The sequence below is a fragment of the Physeter macrocephalus genome, chromosome 9 (genome assembly GCF_002837175.3).
Source record: "Physeter macrocephalus isolate SW-GA chromosome 9, ASM283717v5, whole genome shotgun sequence".
NCBI lineage: Eukaryota > Metazoa > Chordata > Mammalia > Artiodactyla > Physeteridae > Physeter > Physeter macrocephalus.
The window spans coordinates 27,467,352-27,474,110 of record NC_041222.1 but is presented as its reverse complement, the minus strand read 5'-3'; the positions used below and the strand labels follow the sequence as shown (position 1 = coordinate 27,474,110).

At 36.8% G+C, this 6,759-nt stretch overlaps 1 protein-coding gene across 1 annotated transcript in view; it reads left to right on the top strand.

The window, feature by feature from the left end:
* Positions 1-7: 7 nt before the first annotated feature.
* POLR1E (RNA polymerase I subunit E) overlaps positions 8-6,759 on the top strand; it is a 33,252-nt gene continuing 26,500 nt past the window's right edge. The window contains exon 1 of the mRNA XM_055087093.1: positions 8-25. The gene's annotated coding sequence lies outside the window, so the exon portion shown is untranslated. The remainder of the gene's footprint in view (positions 26-6,759) is intronic.

Sequence of the window (6,759 nt, the reverse complement as noted above, 5' to 3'; positions counted from 1 at the left end):
ACTCGGCGTGGCTCCGGAGACAAAGGCAGGCTGGGGATCGCAGTTCGGTTCTTTTTTTTAGGGCGGTGGGTTGGGGGGGGAAGACTATTTTTAAAAGGGAACACCCCACTTCTTCAGAACTCAACACCCAGTTATCATTAGAGCTGATCCAGCCCTTCAGACCATACACGTTGGAAATGTTGTCCTTGCAATATTGGGGTTGGGGGTTTTTTCTTTACGGTCTCAACGAAGTCTGATGGTAAATTGTGTTCATTAAGATTCTCTGACATTTTATTGCCCTTGCACGTATTTTACTGTCAGATTGGGCTGCTTAAAAAAAAAAAGGAATGCTGACAGTAAGCCAGGCAACGTTAGAGGTCGTTTAACATATGTGACCCTTACAGACATACTGTGAGCTAGATGTTATCTCATATATACAGAGTGGCAAAAATTAAAAAGATTTGTACGTTCAGTACTTAGGAGAGTGTGTGAAAAAAGTCCCATCCTATATCGTTGTTGGGAGTATCACTGCTGTTCTCTGAAGATAACTTGGTATCTTCACATTTTTAAATTATGCATTCATTACCTTCTCGCTGGCAATTCCTTTCTAGAAATTCTACTTAAATAAACAAATGTAGAAAAGTATGCACGAGACTTTGATCAAGCTTTATTAGTGGAAGAAAAAAAGAAACAATGTGAATGTGCATCCATAGAGGATTACAATACATTGATATACACTGAGTATGTATTATGGCTTCTTTATTACTAATGATCCCATATACATGCAAAACAAAACCAGTAAAACCCTGCGTGTGGATGTACACATAAAAGCTTGTAAATGTATGGCTAAGTATGAAAGGATACTCTCAAACTGTAAAAATTGCCTCAGTGAAGGGAAGTTGGGAGGGGGTGATGATAAGGAAATATTTTAAGAGGGCCTTCTTAATTTTTAGCCTTTACATACTTCTGTATTAATTTAATTTTTATAATGACCTTTATTATTTTAGTAGTATATATGAAAACCAGGATTTTTAGGTTGAGTTTTCAACTCATTGACAAAATTATTCCTAAATTAAGCTATAAATTTCCCAATAAAAGTATCACTAAAGTACTTTTGGCTTGCGCTGTTGGTGGGAATGTAAATTGATACAGCCACTATGGAGAACAGTATGGAGGTTCCTTAAAAAACTAAAAATAGGGGCTTCCCTGGTGGCACAGTGGTTGAGAGTCCGCCTGCCGATGCAGGGGACGCGGGTTTGTGTCCTGTCTGGGAGGATCCCACATGCCGCGGAGCGGCTGGGCTCGTGAGCCATGGCCACTGGGCCTGCACGTCCGGAGCCTGTGCTCCGCAACAGGACAGGCCGCAACAGTGAGAGGCCCACGTAATGCAATCTAAAAAAAAATAAAAGGTTCGGAAGAGCCTAGGGGCAGGACAGAAATAAAGACACAGATGTAGAGAATGGACTTGAGGACACGGAGAGGGGTCTGGGTAAGCTGGGATGAAGTGAGAGAGTGGCATGGACTTATATATACTACTAAATGTAAAATAGATAGCTAGTGGGAAGCAGCCGCATAGTGCAGGGAGATCAGCTCGGTACTTTGTGACCACCTAGAGGGGTGGGAGGGAAACGCAAGAGGGAGGAGATATGGGGATATATGTATATGTATAGCTGATTCACTTGGTTATAAAGCAGAAACTAACACACCATTGTGAAGCAATTATACTCCAATAAAGGTGGTAAAAAAACAAATAGAAACTAACATACAAACCTAATAGTCAAAAACCAGAATGAATAGAACCATCTCACTTCTCTTAAGCATAATCTTTCCCTAATTTGAGGGGAAATGACAAAGATCACCCTATAGCTAATAAAAATCAAAGCAACAACAACAACAAAAAAAGATACTTTTGGAAACTAGACACTGATTCTATTCATAAGAGAGGATAATATTGCAAGAATAGCCAGGAAAAATCTGGGAAAAATTAGCGAGGCAGCCATAGCCCTCACCATTACAAATATATTTCATAATGCTTTATTATGTTAAAAAAAAAAGACGGGGTGGGGGAGGAATTTTGGGAAGATGGGAGAGTAGGAAGCACCAAGAGTCTGTCTTCCCACCCAGACAATAATTACACTGGCAGAATCTGTTTGATGTAACTATTTCAGAACTCTGGAGTCTACTGAAGGTTTGTAACTTCTAGGGGGAGGCTTGCATGGTAAATTGCAGTTGATTTGGGTCAAGTCAGCTCTTAGCTCAGTAAGAGCTACCCATCCCCTACCTCTCAGTCACGTGGCAGGCAGCTGTGCACAGGTTCCTGAAGAACCTTGCACCAGCTTGTGAGGGCCAAGGTGGGCAAAAAGGACCCCATCCTCTAAATATTGGGGCTCGCTGATTGCTGCTTTTGATCATAGAGGTGCAGATGAAGAGGTAGGCAGCCAGCCATTGTTATTGTACCTCATCCACCATTGTTGCAAACTCCCCCAATCACCACCACCTGATGTGACTTCCGGGGATTTTGAAGCAAGAGCTAACGGAATTGAAGAGAGAGATAGAGAGTTCTACAATAATAGTTGGAGATTTCAATATCCCATTCTCAATAATGGATAGAACAACCAGACAGAGCTAAGTAAGGGAATAGAGGACTTAACACAATTGACCAACTAGAGCTAATAGACGTATACAAAACACTCTACCCAACAAAAGCAGCATACACATTCTTCTTAAGTGCACCTGGGACATTTTCCAGGATAGACCACATGTTAGGCCACAAATTAAATCTCAATAGATTTTAAAAGATATCGCACAAAGTATTTTCTCAATAGATTTAAAAAGATATCGTACAAAGTTAGAAATCAGTAACAAGTAAAACTGGAAAATTCACAAATTTGTGGGAATTAATCAACAGACTCTTAAATGACCAATGGCTCAAATTAGAAGTTACAAAGGAAATCAGAAAATACTTAGAGATTATTGGAAATGAAAACACAGCAGACCAAAACTTAAGGGACACAGCAAAACAGTGCTAAGGGGGAAATTTATAGCTATAAATTCTTACATTAAAAACCAAGAAAGATCTCAAATCAACAAACTAACTTTACAATTTAAAAACTGGAAAAAAAAAAGGATAAACTAGACTCAAAGATGCAGAAAGAAAAAAATAGTAAAGGTTAGAGCAGATATAAGTAAAATAGAGAATAGAAAAACAATAGAGATAATTAATGAAACCGAAAAGTGGTTCTTTGAAAAGATGAACAAAATTGACAAACCATCAGCTAGATGGACTAAGAAAAAAGGAGAGAAGATGAAAATTATTAAAATCAGAAATGAAAATGAGGATATTATTACCAATTCTGTAGAAATAAAAATAATTATAAGAGTATTCTGGACAATTATATGTCAACAAATTGGATAACCTAGATGAAATGGACAAATCCCTAGAAACACAAAACCAATCAAGACCAAATCACAAATAAATAGAAAATCTGACTTTGACTAGTTATAAAAAATAGTTATAACTAGTAAGGAGATTAAATCTGTAATCAAAAAATCTCCTGATGAATAAAAGTCCTGGACCTGATATTTTCACTGGTGAATTCTACCAAACACTTAAAGAATGAATATTAATCCATCTCAAACTTTTCCAAAAGATTGAAGAGGAGGGAACACTTCCTAACTTATCCTATGAAGCCAGCATTACCCTGATCTGAAAGCCAGACAATGACACTACAAGAAAACTACAGATCCATATCCCTTATGAACATTAATGTAAAAACTCACAATAAAATATTAGCAAACTAAATTTAGCAGCATATCAAAAGGGTTATACACCATGGCCAAGTCACATTTACTCCTGGAATGCAAGGATGGTTCAATATGTGAAAATTGATCAGTGTAATACATCACATGATCATCTCAAATGCACACAAAGCATTCAACGGAATTCAACACCCTTTTAAAAACACTTAACAAACTAGGAATAGAAGGAAACTACTTCAGCATAATAAAAACCATATATGATAACCCACAGCAAACATACACATTGGTGAAAGACTTGAAGCCTTTCCTCTGAGATCAGGAACAAAACATAGATGCCTACTTTCACAACTTCTATTCAACATAATGCTAGAATGTCTAGATAGAGCAATTAGGCAGAAAAAGAAACAAATGGCATCCAACTTGGAAAGGAAGAGGTAATATTATCTCTGCACATGATATAGTCTTATATGTAGAGAATCCTAACGATTACACACACACACACACACACACACACACACACACACACACACACAACTGTTAGAGCTAATAAATTAATTCATCATAGTACCAAGATATAAAGTCAACACACAAAAATTAGTTGCATTTCTATACACTAACAATGAACAATCTCAAAAGGAAATTATGAAAATGACATTTACAATAGCATCTAAAAGAATAAAATACTTAGGAATTAACCAAAAGTAAAAGACTGGTACAAAGAAAATTACAAAATGTTACTGAAAGAAGAATTAATGGAAACACACTCCATGTTCATAGATTGGAAGACTTAATTTAATACTATTAGGATGTCAATGCTACCCAAAGCAATCTATAGAATGAATGCAATCTCTATAAAAACTCTCAATGATGTTTTGCCAAAATAGAAAAACCCATCCTAAAATTCATATGAAATCTCAAGGGATCCCAAATAGACAAAACTATCTTGAAAAAGAACAAAGCTGGAGGTCTCACATTTCCTGATTTCAAAACTTACTAGAAAGTCACAGTAATCAAAACTGTGGTACTATCATAAAGACTAATGTATAGACTAATGGAATGAAACAGGGAGCCCAGAAATAAACCGTTGCATATACATATGGTCAAATGATTTTTGAAAAGGATGCCAAGACCATTTAATGGGTAAAGTTCAGTCTTTTCAACAAGTGGTGCTGGGAAAACTGAATATCCACAGGTAAAATAATTAAATTGGACCCTTACTTAACACCACATACAAAAATTAACTCAAAATGGATCAAAGACCTGAATGTGAGACCCAAAACTATAAAACTCTTAGAAGAAAACATAGGATAAAAGCTTCATGACATTGGATTTGGCAATAATTTCTTGCCTATGTCACCAAAGGCAGAGATAGCAAAAGAAAAAATAGTCAAAACTGGACCTTCATGAAAATTTTAAAATATTGTGCATCAAAAGACAAAATCAACTGAGTGAAAAGGCAGCCCATAGAATGGGAGAAAATATTTGTAAATCATATATCTGATAAAGGATTAATATCCAAAATATATAGAGAAGTAAAACTCAACAACCAAAAAAACCAAAAGACATAACTCAAAAATGGGCAAAGGAGTTGAATGTATATCCCTCCAATGAAGATATACAAATGGCCAATAAGCACATGAAAAGATGCTCAACATCTCTGATCATTAGGGAAATGCAAATCAAAACTACAAAACACCACCTCATACCCATTAGGATGGCTACTATCAAAAAAATTAAAAATAACAAGTGTTGGCAAGAATGTGGAGAAATTGGAACCCTTGTGCACTGTTGGTAGTAATTTAACATTGTACAGCTGCTATGGAAAAAAGTAAGGCGGTTCCTCAAAAAATTAAAAATGGAATTACCATATGATCCAGCAAGTCCACATCTGGATATATATACCAAAAATTCTTGAAAGCGGCATCTCAAAGAGATATTTGTACACCCATGTTCATAGCAGCATTGTTCGTAATATCTAAAACATGACAGCGGCCCACATGTCTATCAATGGAGGAGTGGATAAGTAAATGTGGTTATATTCATACAGTGAAGTATTACTAATATCAGCTAAAGTGGACTTCAGGACAAGGTGTATTATAAGAGATAGAGGAGAATTCCAATGATAAAAGTGTTAATCCATCAATTAGAGAGGACAGGGCTTCCCTGGTGGCGCAGTGGTTGAGAGCCCTCCTGCCGATGCAGGGGACACGGGTTCGTGTCCCGGTCCGGGAAGATCCCACATGCCGCGGAGCGGCTGGGCCCGTGAGCCATGGCCGCTGAGCCTGCGCGTCCGGAGCCTGTGCTCCGCAACGGGAGAGACCACAACAGTGAGAGGCCCGCGTACCGCAAAAAAAAAAAAAAAAAAAAAAAAAGAAGCGAGGACAAGCCTGAATGACCACCATCCTAATAACAAAGGTTAAAAACAAATAAAGGCAATAAAACTGACAGAACTGAAAAGAGAAGTTGTAGAGACTTAACAGTATCTACCCTCGAGCATGCTTTGTTCCATTTTTGTGTTCCTCCTAGGAAGTTAATTCCTGAGGGCAAGGATAGTATATTTTCATTCTTATATCTTCCAAAGTGCCTTGGATAGCATTAGAATCAGGATTTTTAAAAGATCTGAAAATATTCTGGAGAAAAATTTGGCAGGGTGTGTTAAGAATCTTTTTTTAAATGTTCATGCTCTTTGATTCATTAATGCAAGTCTTAGGACTCTATCCAAAGGAATCCATCCAAAAAAGCAGTTTTATGCTTTAAAAATTCACTGAAATGTTCCACATAACTGAAAAAATTGGGAACAGCTTAAGTGTTCTACTAGAGGATTGGATACATAAACTCTGTGACAACATTCAATATACAATCATGTGAGATTTGAGAAAATGCTTACAAGATAATGTTAAATTTCTAAAAGGAAGATACAAAATTGAATACAATATTATACCAGTTATATAAATATACATATGTGCAGAGAAAATGTAGAAAATAATAAAAACATGTTAACAATGTTTTCCTTCAGGTGGG